Genomic DNA, 14,745 nt, shown 5'->3' on the forward strand with positions numbered 1-14,745 from the left:
AGTTTTTTCCTCATTTCCGGAGCCGAAAATTTTGCGTTTCGGAATCGAATTGCATGACCCTTTCCGGAGTAAATCGACCCCCAGGAACTCAAAAAACACATGGAAAAGAGCGTAGGACCAACAGCAGAGAAATGAGGACGAAAATAAGCAGTTTTTCGCCTGTAACTTCTCAGGCGTTGCTCGCAGCGTATTGGGACTGCGCTCAATCGATTTCTCTCGCAAAATTACGCCGGAATAGTGTCTTAAAGAATTCATTGCAGCACTTTTCAAACTTGTCGAAATTTCTGCAAAAAATCCAAAGGGGTTAGCCTTAGTTTTTTCCTCATTTCCGGAGCCGAAAATTTTGCGTTTTGGAATCGAATTGCATGACCCTTTCCGGAGTAAATCGACCCCCAGGAACTCAAAAAACACATGGAAAAGAGCGTAGGACCAACAGCAGAGAAATGAGGACGAAAATAAGCAGTTTTTCGCCTGTAACTTCTCAGGCGTTGCTCGCAGCGTATTGGGACTGCGCTCAATCGATTTCTCTCGCAAAATTACGTCGGAATAGTGTCTTAAAGAATTTATTGCAGCACTTTTCAAACTCGTCGAAATTTTTGCAAAAAATCCAAAGGGGTTAGCCTTAGTTTTTTCCTCATTTCCGGAGCCGAAAATTTTGCGTTTCGGAATCGAATTGCATGACCCTTTCCGGAGTAAATCGACCCCCAGGAACTCAAAAAACACATGGAAAAGAGCGTAGGACCAACAGCAGAGAAATGAGGACGAAAATAAGCAGTTTTTCGCCTGTAACTTCTCAGGCGTTGCTCGCAGCGTATTGGGACTGCGCTCAATCGATTTCTCTCGCAAAATTACGCCGGAATAGTGTCTTAAAGAATTCATTGCAGCACTTTTCAAACTTGTCGAAATTTCTGCAAAAAATCCAAAGGGGTTAGCCTTAGTTTTTTCCTCATTTCCGGAGCCGAAAATTTTGCGTTTTGGAATCGAATTGCATGACCCTTTCCGGAGTAAATCGACCCCCAGGAACTCAAAAAACACATGGAAAAGAGCGTAGGACCAACAGCAGAGAAATGAGGACGAAAATAAGCAGTTTTTCGCCTGTAACTTCTCAGGCGTTGCTCGCAGCGTATTGGGACTGCGCTCAATCGATTTCTCTCGCAAAATTACGTCGGGATAGTGTCTTAAAGAATTCATTGCAGCACTTTTCAAACTCGTCGAAATTTTTGCAAAAAATCCAAAGGGGTTAGCCTTAGTTTTTTCCTCATTTCCGGAGCCGAAAATTTTGCGTTTCGGAATCGAATTGCATGACCCTTTCCGGAGTAAATCGACCCCCAGGAACTCAAAAAACACATGGAAAAGAGCGTAGGACCAACAGCAGAGAAATGAGGACGAAAATAAGCAGTTTTTCGCCTGTAACTTCTCAGGCGTTGCTCGCAGCGTATTGGGACTGCGCTCAATCGATTTCTCTCGCAAAATTACGTCGGAATAGTGTCTTAAAGAATTTATTGCAGCACTTTTCAAACTCGTCGAAATTTTTGCAAAAAATCCAAAGGGGTTAGCCTTAGTTTTTTCCTCATTTCCGGAGCCGAAAATTTTGCGTTTCGGAATCGAATTGCATGACCCTTTCCGGAGTAAATCGACCCCCAGGAACTCAAAAAACACATGGAAAAGAGCGTAGGACCAACAGCAGAGAAATGAGGACGAAAATAAGCAGTTTTTCGCCTGTAACTTCTCAGGCGTTGCTCGCAGCGTATTGGGACTGCGCTCAATCGATTTCTCTCGCAAAATTACGTCGGAATAGTGTCTTAAAGAATTTATTGCAGCACTTTTCAAACTCGTCGAAATTTTTGCAAAAAATCCAAAGGGGTTAGCCTTAGTTTTTTCCTCATTTCCGGAGCCGAAAATTTTGCGTTTCGGAATCGAATTGCATGACCCTTTCCGGAGTAAATCGACCCCCAGGAACTCAAAAAACACATGGAAAAGAGCGTAGGACCAACAGCAGAGAAATGAGGACGAAAATAAGCAGTTTTTCGCCTGTAACTTCTCAGGCGTTGCTCGCAGCGTATTGGGACTGCGCTCAATCGATTTCTCTCGCAAAATTACGCCGGAATAGTGTCTTAAAGAATTCATTGCAGCACTTTTCAAACTTGTCGAAATTTCTGCAAAAAATCCAAAGGGGTTAGCCTTAGTTTTTTCCTCATTTCCGGAGCCGAAAATTTTGCGTTTCGGAATCGAATTGCATGACCCTTTCCGGAGTAAATCGACCCCCAGGAACTCAAAAAACACATGGAAAAGAGCGTAGGACCAACAGCAGAGGAATGAGGACGAAAATAAGCAGTTTTTCGCCTGTAACTTCTCAGGCGTTGCTCGCAGCGTATTGGGACTGCGCTCAATCGATTTCTCTCGCAAAATTACGTCGGAATAGTGTCTTAAAGAATTTATTGCAGCACTTTTCAAACTCGTCGAAATTTTTGCAAAAAATCCAAAGGGGTTAGCCTTAGTTTTTTCCTCATTTCCGGAGCCGAAAATTTTGCGTTTCGGAATCGAATTGCATGACCCTTTCCGGAGTAAATCGACCCCCAGGAACTCAAAAAACACATGGAAAAGAGCGTAGGACCAACAGCAGAGAAATGAGGACGAAAATAAGCAGTTTTTCGCCTGTAACTTCTCAGGCGTTGCTCGCAGCGTATTGGGACTGCGCTCAATCGATTTCTCTCGCAAAATTACGCCGGAATAGTGTCTTAAAGAATTCATTGCAGCACTTTTCAAACTTGTCGAAATTTCTGCAAAAAATCCAAAGGGGTTAGCCTTAGTTTTTTCCTCATTTCCGGAGCCGAAAATTTTGCGTTTCGGAATCGAATTGCATGACCCTTTCCGGAGTAAATCGACCCCCAGGAACTCAAAAAACACATGGAAAAGAGCGTAGGACCAACAGCAGAGAAATGAGGACGAAAATAAGCAGTTTTTCGCCTGTAACTTCTCAGGCGTTGCTCGCAGCGTATTGGGACTGCGCTCAATCGATTTCTCTCGCAAAATTACGTCGGAATAGTGTCTTAAAGAATTTATTGCAGCACTTTTCAAACTCGTCGAAATTTTTGCAAAAAATCCAAAGGGGTTAGCCTTAGTTTTTTCCTCATTTCCGGAGCCGAAAATTTTGCGTTTCGGAATCGAATTGCATGACCCTTTCCGGAGTAAATCGACCCCCAGGAACTCAAAAAACACATGGAAAAGAGCGTAGGACCAACAGCAGAGAAATGAGGACGAAAATAAGCAGTTTTTCGCCTGTAACTTCTCAGGCGTTGCTCGCAGCGTATTGGGACTGCGCTCAATCGATTTCTCTCGCAAAATGACGTCGGAATAGTGTCTTAAAGAATTTATTGCAGCACTTTTCAAACTCGTCGAAATTTTTGCAAAAAATCCAAAGGGGTTAGCCTTAGTTTTTTCCTCATTTCCGGAGCCGAAAATTTTGCGTTTCGGAATCGAATTGCATGACCCTTTCCGGAGTAAATCGACCCCCAGGAACTCAAAAAACACATGGAAAAGAGCGTAGGACCAACAGCAGAGAAATGAGGACGAAAATAAGCAGTTTTTCGCCTGTAACTTCTCAGGCGTTGCTCGCAGCGTATTGGGACTGCGCTCAATCGATTTCTCTCGCAAAATTACGTCGGAATAGTGTCCTCAAGAATTCATTGCAGCACTTTTCAAACTTGTCGAAATTTCTGCAAAAAATCCAAAGGGGTTAGCCTTAGTTTTTTCCTCATTTCCGGAGCCGAAAATTTTGCGTTTCGGAATCGAACTGCATGACCCTTTCCGGAGTAAATCGACCCCCAGGAACTCAAAAAACACATGGAAAAGAGCGTAGGACCAACAGCAGAGAAATGAGGACGAAAATAAGCAGTTTTTCGCCTGTAACTTCTCAGGCGTTGCTCGCAGCGTATTGGGACTGCGCTCAATCGATTTCTCTCGCAAAATTACGTCGGAATAGTGTCTTGAAGAATTTATTGCAGCACTTTTCAAACTCGTCGAAATTTTTGCAAAAAATCCAAAGGGGTTAGCCTTAGTTTTTTCCTCATTTCCGGAGCCGAAAATTTTGCGTTTCGGAATCGAATTGCATGACCCTTTCCGGAGTAAATCGACCCCCAGGAACTCAAAAAACACATGGAAAAGAGCGTAGGACCAACAGCAGAGAAATGAGGACGAAAATGAGCAGTTTTTCGCCTGTAACTTCTCAGGCGTTGCTCGCAGCGTATTGGGACTGCGCTCAATCGATTTCTCTCGCAAAATTACGCCGGAATAGTGTCTTAAAGAATTCATTGCAGCACTTTTCAAACTTGTCGAAATTTCTGCAAAAAATCCAAAGGGGTTAGCCTTAGTTTTTTCCTCATTTCCGGAGCCGAAAATTTTGCGTTTTGGAATCGAATTGCATGACCCTTTCCGGAGTAAATCGACCCCCAGGAACTCAAAAAACACATGGAAAAGAGCGTAGGACCAACAGCAGAGAAATGAGGACGAAAATAAGCAGTTTTTCGCCTGTAACTTCTCAGGCGTTGCTCGCAGCGTATTGGGACTGCGCTCAATCGATTTCTCTCGCAAAATTACGTCGGAATAGTGTCTTAAAGAATTTATTGCAGCACTTTTCAAACTCGTCGAAATTTTTGCAAAAAATCCAAAGGGGTTAGCCTTAGTTTTTTCCTCATTTCCGGAGCCGAAAATTTTGCGTTTCGGAATCGAATTGCATGACCCTTTCCGGAGTAAATCGACCCCCAGGAACTCAAAAAACACATGGAAAAGAGCGTAGGACCAACAGCAGAGAAATGAGGACGAAAATAAGCAGTTTTTCGCCTGTAACTTCTCAGGCGTTGCTCGCAGCGTATTGGGACTGCGCTCAATCGATTTCTCTCGCAAAATTACGCCGGAATAGTGTCTTAAAGAATTCATTGCAGCACTTTTCAAACTTGTCGAAATTTCTGCAAAAAATCCAAAGGGGTTAGCCTTAGTTTTTTCCTCATTTCCGGAGCCGAAAATTTTGCGTTTCGGAATCGAATTGCATGACCCTTTCCGGAGTAAATCGACCCCCAGGAACTCAAAAAACACATGGAAAAGAGCGTAGGACCAACAGCAGAGAAATGAGGACGAAAATAAGCAGTTTTTCGCCTGTAACTTCTCAGGCGTTGCTCGCAGCGTATTGGGACTGCGCTCAATCGATTTCTCTCGCAAAATTACGTCGGAATAGTGTCTTAAAGAATTTATTGCAGCACTTTTCAAACTCGTCGAAATTTTTGCAAAAAATCCAAAGGGGTTAGCCTTAGTTTTTTCCTCATTTCCGGAGCCGAAAATTTTGCGTTTCGGAATCGAATTGCATGACCCTTTCCGGAGTAAATCGACCCCCAGGAACTCAAAAAACACATGGAAAAGAGCGTAGGACCAACAGCAGAGAAATGAGGACGAAAATAAGCAGTTTTTCGCCTGTAACTTCTCAGGCGTTGCTCGCAGCGTATTGGGACTGCGCTCAATCGATTTCTCTCGCAAAATTACGTCGGAATAGTGTCTTAAAGAATTTATTGCAGCACTTTTCAAACTCGTCGAAATTTTTGCGAAAAATCCAAAGGGGTTAGCCTTAGTTTTTTCCTCATTTCCGGAGCCGAAAATTTTGCGTTTCGGAATCGAATTGCATGACCCTTTCCGGAGTAAATCGACCCCCAGGAACTCAAAAAACACATGGAAAAGAGCGTAGGACCAACAGCAGAGAAATGAGGACGAAAATAAGCAGTTTTTCGCCTGTAACTTCTCAGGCGTTGCTCGCAGCGTATTGGGACTGCGCTCAATCGATTTCTCTCGCAAAATTACGTCGGAATAGTGTCTTAAAGAATTTATTGCAGCACTTTTCAAACTCGTCGAAATTTTTGCAAAAAATCCAAAGGGGTTAGCCTTAGTTTTTTCCTCATTTCCGGAGCCGAAAATTTTGCGTTTCGGAATCGAATTGCATGACCCTTTCCGGAGTAAATCGACCCCCAGGAACTCAAAAAACACATGGAAAAGAGCGTAGGACCAACAGCAGAGAAATGAGGACGAAAATAAGCAGTTTTTCGCCTGTAACTTCTCAGGCGTTGCTCGCAGCGTATTGGGACTGCGCTCAATCGATTTCTCTCGCAAAATTACGCCGGAATAGTGTCTTAAAGAATTCATTGCAGCACTTTTCAAACTTGTCGAAATTTCTGCAAAAAATCCAAAGGGGTTAGCCTTAGTTTTTTCCTCATTTCCGGAGCCGAAAATTTTGCGTTTTGGAATCGAATTGCATGACCCTTTCCGGAGTAAATCGACCCCCAGGAACTCAAAAAACACATGGAAAAGAGCGTAGGACCAACAGCAGAGAAATGAGGACGAAAATAAGCAGTTTTTCGCCTGTAACTTCTCAGGCGTTGCTCGCAGCGTATTGGGACTGCGCTCAATCGATTTCTCTCGCAAAATTACGCCGGAATAGTGTCTTAAAGAATTCATTGCAGCACTTTTCAAACTTGTCGAAATTTCTGCAAAAAATCCAAAGGGGTTAGCCTTAGTTTTTTCCTCATTTCCGGAGCCGAAAATTTTGCGTTTCGGAATCGAATTGCATGACCCTTTCCGGAGTAAATCGACCCCCAGGAACTCAAAAAACACATGGAAAAGAGCGTAGGACCAACAGCAGAGAAATGAGGACGAAAATAAGCAGTTTTTCGCCTGTAACTTCTCAGGCGTTGCTCGCAGCGTATTGGGACTGCGCTCAATCGATTTCTCTCGCAAAATTACGTCGGAATAGTGTCTTAAAGAATTTATTGCAGCACTTTTCAAACTCGTCGAAATTTTTGCAAAAAATCCAAAGGGGTTAGCCTTAGTTTTTTCCTCATTTCCGGAGCCGAAAATTTTGCGTTTCGGAATCGAATTGCATGACCCTTTCCGGAGTAAATCGACCCCCAGGAACTCAAAAAACACATGGAAAAGAGCGTAGGACCAACAGCAGAGAAATGAGGACGAAAATAAGCAGTTTTTCGCCTGTAACTTCTCAGGCGTTGCTCGCAGCGTATTGGGACTGCGCTCAATCGATTTCTCTCGCAAAATTACGCCGGAATAGTGTCTTAAAGAATTCATTGCAGCACTTTTCAAACTTGTCGAAATTTCTGCAAAAAATCCAAAGGGGTTAGCCTTAGTTTTTTCCTCATTTCCGGAGCCGAAAATTTTGCGTTTCGGAATCGAATTGCATGACCCTTTCCGGAGTAAATCGACCCCCAGGAACTCAAAAAACACATGGAAAAGAGCGTAGGACCAACAGCAGAGAAATGAGGACGAAAATAAGCAGTTTTTCGCCTGTAACTTCTCAGGCGTTGCTCGCAGCGTATTGGGACTGCGCTCAATCGATTTCTCTCGCAAAATTACGTCGGAATAGTGTCTTAAAGAATTTATTGCAGCACTTTTCAAACTCGTCGAAATTTTTGCAAAAAATCCAAAGGGGTTAGCCTTAGTTTTTTCCTCATTTCCGGAGCCGAAAATTTTGCGTTTCGGAATCGAATTGCATGACCCTTTCCGGAGTAAATCGACCCCCAGGAACTCAAAAAACACATGGAAAAGAGCGTAGGACCAACAGCAGAGAAATGAGGACGAAAATAAGCAGTTTTTCGCCTGTAACTTCTCAGGCGTTGCTCGCAGCGTATTGGGACTGCGCTCAATCGATTTCTCTCGCAAAATTACGCCGGAATAGTGTCTTAAAGAATTCATTGCAGCACTTTTCAAACTTGTCGAAATTTCTGCAAAAAATCCAAAGGGGTTAGCCTTAGTTTTTTCCTCATTTCCGGAGCCGAAAATTTTGCGTTTTGGAATCGAATTGCATGACCCTTTCCGGAGTAAATCGACCCCCAGGAACTCAAAAAACACATGGAAAAGAGCGTAGGACCAACAGCAGAGAAATGAGGACGAAAATAAGCAGTTTTTCGCCTGTAACTTCTCAGGCGTTGCTCGCAGCGTATTGGGACTGCGCTCAATCGATTTCTCTCGCAAAATTACGTCGGGATAGTGTCTTAAAGAATTCATTGCAACACTTTTCAAACTCGTCGAAATTTTTGCAAAAAATCCAAAGGGGTTAGCCTTAGTTTTTTCCTCATTTCCGGAGCCGAAAATTTTGCGTTTCGGAATCGAATTGCATGACCCTTTCCGGAGTAAATCGACCCCCAGGAACTCAAAAAACACATGGAAAAGAGCGTAGGACCAACAGCAGAGAAATGAGGACGAAAATAAGCAGTTTTTCGCCTGTAACTTCTCAGGCGTTGCTCGCAGCGTATTGGGACTGCGCTCAATCGATTTCTCTCGCAAAATTACCTCGGAATAGTGTCTTAAAGAATTCATTGCAGCACTTTTCAAACTCGTCGAAATTTTTGCAAAAAATCCAAAGGGGTTAGCCTTAGTTTTTTCCTCATTTCCGGAGCTGAAAATTTTGCGTTTCGGAATCGAATTGCATGACCCTTTCCGGAGTAAATCGACCCCCAGGAACTCAAAAAACACATGGAAAAGAGCGTAGGACCAACAGCAGAGAAATGAGGACGAAAATAAGCAGTTTTTCGCCTGTAACTTCTCAGGCGTTGCTCGCAGCGTATTGGGACTGCGCTCAATCGATTTCTCTCGCAAAATTACCTCGGAATAGTGTCTTAAAGAATTCATTGCAGCACTTTTCAAACTCGTCGAAATTTTTGCAAAAAATCCAAAGGGGTTAGCCTTAGTTTTTTCCTCATTTCCGGAGCCGAAAATTTTGCGTTTCGGAATCGAATTGCATGACCCTTTCCGGAGTAAATCGACCCCCAGGAACTCAAAAAACACATGGAAAAGAGCGTAGGACCAACAGCAGAGAAATGAGGACGAAAATAAGCAGTTTTTCGCCTGTAACTTCTCAGGCGTTGCTCGCAGCGTATTGGGACTGCGCTCAATCGATTTCTCTCGCAAAATTACGTCGGGATAGTGTCTTAAAGAATTCATTGCAGCACTTTTCAAACTCGTCGAAATTTTTGCAAAAAATCCAAAGGGGTTAGCCTTAGTTTTTTCCTCATTTCCGGAGCCGAAAATTTTGCGTTTCGGAATCGAATTGCATGACCCTTTCCGGAGTAAATCGACCCCCAGGAACTCAAAAAACACATGGAAAAGAGCGTAGGACCAACAGCAGAGAAATGAGGACGAAAATAAGCAGTTTTTCGCCTGTAACTTCTCAGGCGTTGCTCGCAGCGTATTGGGACTGCGCTCAATCGATTTCTCTCGCAAAATTACGTCGGAATAGTGTCTTAAAGAATTTATTGCAGCACTTTTCAAACTCGTCGAAATTTTTGCAAAAAATCCAAAGGGGTTAGCCTTAGTTTTTTCCTCATTTCCGGAGCCGAAAATTTTGCGTTTCGGAATCGAATTGCATGACCCTTTCCGGAGTAAATCGACCCCCAGGAACTCAAAAAACACATGGAAAAGAGCGTAGGACCAACAGCAGAGAAATGAGGACGAAAATAAGCAGTTTTTCGCCTGTAACTTCTCAGGCGTTGCTCGCAGCGTATTGGGACTGCGCTCAATCGATTTCTCTCGCAAAATTACGTCGGAATAGTGTCTTAAAGAATTTATTGCAGCACTTTTCAAACTCGTCGAAATTTTTGCAAAAAATCCAAAGGGGTTAGCCTTAGTTTTTTCCTCATTTCCGGAGCCGAAAATTTTGCGTTTCGGAATCGAATTGCATGACCCTTTCCGGAGTAAATCGACCCCCAGGAACTCAAAAAACACATGGAAAAGAGCGTAGGACCAACAGCAGAGAAATGAGGACGAAAATAAGCAGTTTTTCGCCTGTAACTTCTCAGGCGTTGCTCGCAGCGTATTGGGACTGCGCTCAATCGATTTCTCTCGCAAAATTACGCCGGAATAGTGTCTTAAAGAATTCATTGCAGCACTTTTCAAACTTGTCGAAATTTCTGCAAAAAATCCAAAGGGGTTAGCCTTAGTTTTTTCCTCATTTCCGGAGCCGAAAATTTTGCGTTTCGGAATCGAATTGCATGACCCTTTCCGGAGTAAATCGACCCCCAGGAACTCAAAAAACACATGGAAAAGAGCGTAGGACCAACAGCAGAGAAATGAGGACGAAAATAAGCAGTTTTTCGCATGTAACTTCTCAGGCGTTGCTCGCAGCGTATTGGGACTGCGCTCAATCGATTTCTCTCGCAAAATTACGTCGGAATAGTGTCTTAAAGAATTTATTGCAGCACTTTTCAAACTTGTCGAAATTTCTGCAAAAAATCCAAAGGGGTTAGCCTTAGTTTTTTCCTCATTTCCGGAGCCGAAAATTTTGCGTTTCGGAATCGAATTGCATGACCCTTTCCGGAGTAAATCGACCCCCAGGAACTCAAAAAACACATGGAAAAGAGCGTAGGACCAACAGCAGAGAAATGAGGACGAAAATAAGCAGTTTTTCGCATGTAACTTCTCAGGCGTTGCTCGCAGCGTATTGGGACTGCGCTCAATCGATTTCTCTCGCAAAATTACGTCGGAATAGTGTCTTAAAGAATTTATTGCAGCACTTTTCAAACTCGTCGAAATTTTTGCAAAAAATCCAAAGGGGTTAGCCTTAGTTTTTTCCTCATTTCCGGAGCCGAAAATTTTGCGTTTCGGAATCGAATTGCATGACCCTTTCCGGAGTAAATCGACCCCCAGGAACTCAAAAAACACATGGAAAAGAGCGTAGGACCAACAGCAGAGAAATGAGGACGAAAATAAGCAGTTTTTCGCCTGTAACTTCTCAGGCGTTGCTCGCAGCGTATTGGGACTGCGCTCAATCGATTTCTCTCGCAAAATTACGCCGGAATAGTGTCTTAAAGAATTCATTGCAGCACTTTTCAAACTTGTCGAAATTTCTGCAAAAAATCCAAAGGGGTTAGCCTTAGTTTTTTCCTCATTTCCGGAGCCGAAAATTTTGCGTTTTGGAATCGAATTGCATGACCCTTTCCGGAGTAAATCGACCCCCAGGAACTCAAAAAACACATGGAAAAGAGCGTAGGACCAACAGCAGAGAAATGAGGACGAAAATAAGCAGTTTTTCGCCTGTAACTTCTCAGGCGTTGCTCGCAGCGTATTGGGACTGCGCTCAATCGATTTCTCTCGCAAAATTACGTCGGGATAGTGTCTTAAAGAATTCATTGCAGCACTTTTCAAACTCGTCGAAATTTTTGCAAAAAATCCAAAGGGGTTAGCCTTAGTTTTTTCCTCATTTCCGGAGCCGAAAATTTTGCGTTTCGGAATCGAATTGCATGACCCTTTCCGGAGTAAATCGACCCCCAGGAACTCAAAAAACACATGGAAAAGAGCGTAGGACCAACAGCAGAGAAATGAGGACGAAAATAAGCAGTTTTTCGCCTGTAACTTCTCAGGCGTTGCTCGCAGCGTATTGGGACTGCGCTCAATCGATTTCTCTCGCAAAATTACGCCGGAATAGTGTCTTAAAGAATTCATTGCAGCACTTTTCAAACTTGTCGAAATTTCTGCAAAAAATCCAAAGGGGTTAGCCTTAGTTTTTTCCTCATTTCCGGAGCCGAAAATTTTGCGTTTCGGAATCGAATTGCATGACCCTTTCCGGAGTAAATCGACCCCCAGGAACTCAAAAAACACATGGAAAAGAGCGTAGGACCAACAGCAGAGAAATGAGGACGAAAATAAGCAGTTTCTCGCCTGTAACTTCTCAGGCGTTGCTCGCAGCGTATTGGGACTGCGCTCAATCGATTTCTCTCGCAAAATTACGTCGGGATAGTGTCTTAAAGAATTCATTGCAGCACTTTCCAAACTCGTCGAAATTTTTGCAAAAAATCCAAAGGGGTTAGCCTTAGTTTTTTCCTCATTTCCGGAGCCGAAAATTTTGCGTTTCGGAATCGAATTGCATGACCCTTTCCGGAGTAAATCGACCCCCAGGAACTCAAAAAACACATGGAAAAGAGCGTAGGACCAACAGCAGAGAAATGAGGACGAAAATAAGCAGTTTTTCGCCTGTAACTTCTCAGGCGTTGCTCGCAGCGTATTGGGACTGCGCTCAATCGATTTCTCTCGCAAAATTACGCCGGAATAGTGTCTTAAAGAATTCATTGCAGCACTTTTCAAACTTGTCGAAATTTCTGCAAAAAATCCAAAGGGGTTAGCCTTAGTTTTTTCCTCATTTCCGGAGCCGAAAATTTTGCGTTTCGGAATCGAATTGCATGACCCTTTCCGGAGTAAATCGACCCCCAGGAACTCAAAAAACACATGGAAAAGAGCGTAGGACCAACAGCAGAGAAATGAGGACGAAAATAAGCAGTTTTTCGCCTGTAACTTCTCAGGCGTTGCTCGCAGCGTATTGGGACTGCGCTCAATCGATTTCTCTCGCAAAATTACGTCGGAATAGTGTCTTAAAGAATTTATTGCAGCACTTTTCAAACTCGTCGAAATTTTTGCAAAAAATCCAAAGGGGTTAGCCTTAGTTTTTTCCTCATTTCCGGAGCCGAAAATTTTGCGTTTCGGAATCGAATTGCATGACCCTTTCCGGAGTAAATCGACCCCCAGGAACTCAAAAAACACATGGAAAAGAGCGTAGGACCAACAGCAGAGAAATGAGGACGAAAATAAGCAGTTTTTCGCCTGTAACTTCTCAGGCGTTGCTCGCAGCGTATTGGGACTGCGCTCAATCGATTTCTCTCGCAAAATTACGCCGGAATAGTGTCTTAAAGAATTCATTGCAGCACTTTTCAAACTCGTTGAAATTTTTGCAAAAAATCCAAAGGGGTTAGCCTTAGTTTTTTCCTCATTTCCGGAGCCGAAAATTTTGCGTTTCGGAATCGAATTGCATGACCCTTTCCGGAGTAAATCGACCCCCAGGAACTCAAAAAACACATAAAAAAGAGCGTAGGACCAACAGCAGAGAAATGAGGACGAAAATAAGCAGTTTTTCGCCTGTAACTTCTCAGGCGTTGCTCGCAGCGTATTGGGACAGCGCTCAATCGATTTCTCTCGCAAAATTACCTCGGAATAGTGTCTTAAAGAATTCATTGCAGCACTTTTCAAACTCGTTGAAATTTTTGCAAAAAATCCAAAGGGGTTAGCCTTAGTTTTTTCCTCATTTCCGGAGCCGAAAATTTTGCGTTTCGGAATCGAATTGCATGACCCTTTCCGGAGTAAATCGACCCCCAGGAACTCAAAAAACACATGGAAAAGAGCGTAGGACCAACAGCAGAGAAATGAGGACGAAAATAAGCAGTTTTTCGCCTGTAACTTCTCAGGCGTTGCTCGCAGCGTATTGGGACTGCGCTCAATCGATTTCTCTCGCAAAATTACCTCGGAATAGTGTCTTAAAGAATTCATTGCAGCACTTTTCAAACTCGTCGAAATTTTTGCAAAAAATCCAAAGGGGTTAGCCTTAGTTTTTTCCTCATTTCCGGAGCCGAAAATTTTGCGTTTCGGAATCGAATTGCATGACCCTTTCCGGAGTAAATCGACCCCCAGGAACTCAAAAAACACATGGAAAAGAGCGTAGGACCAACAGCAGAGAAATGAGGACGAAAATAAGCAGTTTTTCGCCTGTAACTTCTCAGGCGTTGCTCGCAGCGTATTGGGACTGCGCTCAATCGATTTCTCTCGCAAAATTACGTCGGGATAGTGTCTTAAAGAATTCATTGCAGCACTTTTCAAACTCGTCGAAATTTTTGCAAAAAATCCAAAGGGGTTAGCCTTAGTTTTTTCCTCATTTCCGGAGCCGAAAATTTTGCGTTTCGGAATCGAATTGCATGACCCTTTCCGGAGTAAATCGACCCCCAGGAACTCAAAAAACACATGGAAGAGAGCGTAGGACCAACAGCAGAGAAATGAGGACGAAAATAAGCAGTTTTTCGCCTGTAACTTCTCAGGCGTTGCTCGCAGCGTATTGGGACTGCGCTCAATCGATTTCTCTCGCAAAATTACGTCGGAATAGTGTCTTAAAGAATTCATTGCAGCACTTTTCAAACTCGTCGAAATTTTTGCAAAAAATCCAAAGGGGTTAGCCTTAGTTTTTTCCTCATTTCCGGAGCCGAAAATTTTGCGTTTCGGAATCGAATTGCTTGACCCTTTCCGGAGTAAATCGACCCCCAGGAACTCAAAAAACACATGGAAAAGAGCGTAGGACCAACAGCAGAGAAATGAGGACGAAAATAAGCAGTTTTTCGCCTGTAACTTCTCAGGCGTTGCTCGCAGCGTATTGGGACTGCGCTCAATCGATTTCTCTCGCAAAATTACGTCGGGATAGTGTCTTAAAGAATTCATTGCAGCACTTTTCAAACTCGTCGAAATTTTTGCAAAAAATCCAAAGGGGTTAGCCTTAGTTTTTTCCTCATTTCCGGAGCCGAAAATTTTGCGTTTCGGAATCGAATTGCATGACCCTTTCCGGAGTAAATCGACCCCCAGGAACTCAAAAAACACATGGAAAAGAGCGTAGGACCAACAGCAGAGAAATGAGGACGAAAATAAGCAGTTTTTCGCCTGTAACTTCTCAGGCGTTGCTCGCAGCGTATTGGGACTGCGCTCAATCGATTTCTCTCGCAAAATTACCTCGGAATAGTGTCTTAAAGAATTCATTGCAGCACTTTTCAAACTCGTCGAAATTTTAGCAAAAAATCCAAAGGGGTTAGCCTTAGTTTTTTCCTCATTTCCGGAGCCGAAAATTTTGCGTTTCGGAATCGAATTGCATGACCCTTTCCGGAGTAAATCGACCCC

The sequence above is a fragment of the Diprion similis genome, chromosome 10 (assembly GCF_021155765.1).
Source record: "Diprion similis isolate iyDipSimi1 chromosome 10, iyDipSimi1.1, whole genome shotgun sequence".
NCBI classification, from domain to species: Eukaryota; Metazoa; Arthropoda; class Insecta; order Hymenoptera; family Diprionidae; genus Diprion; species Diprion similis.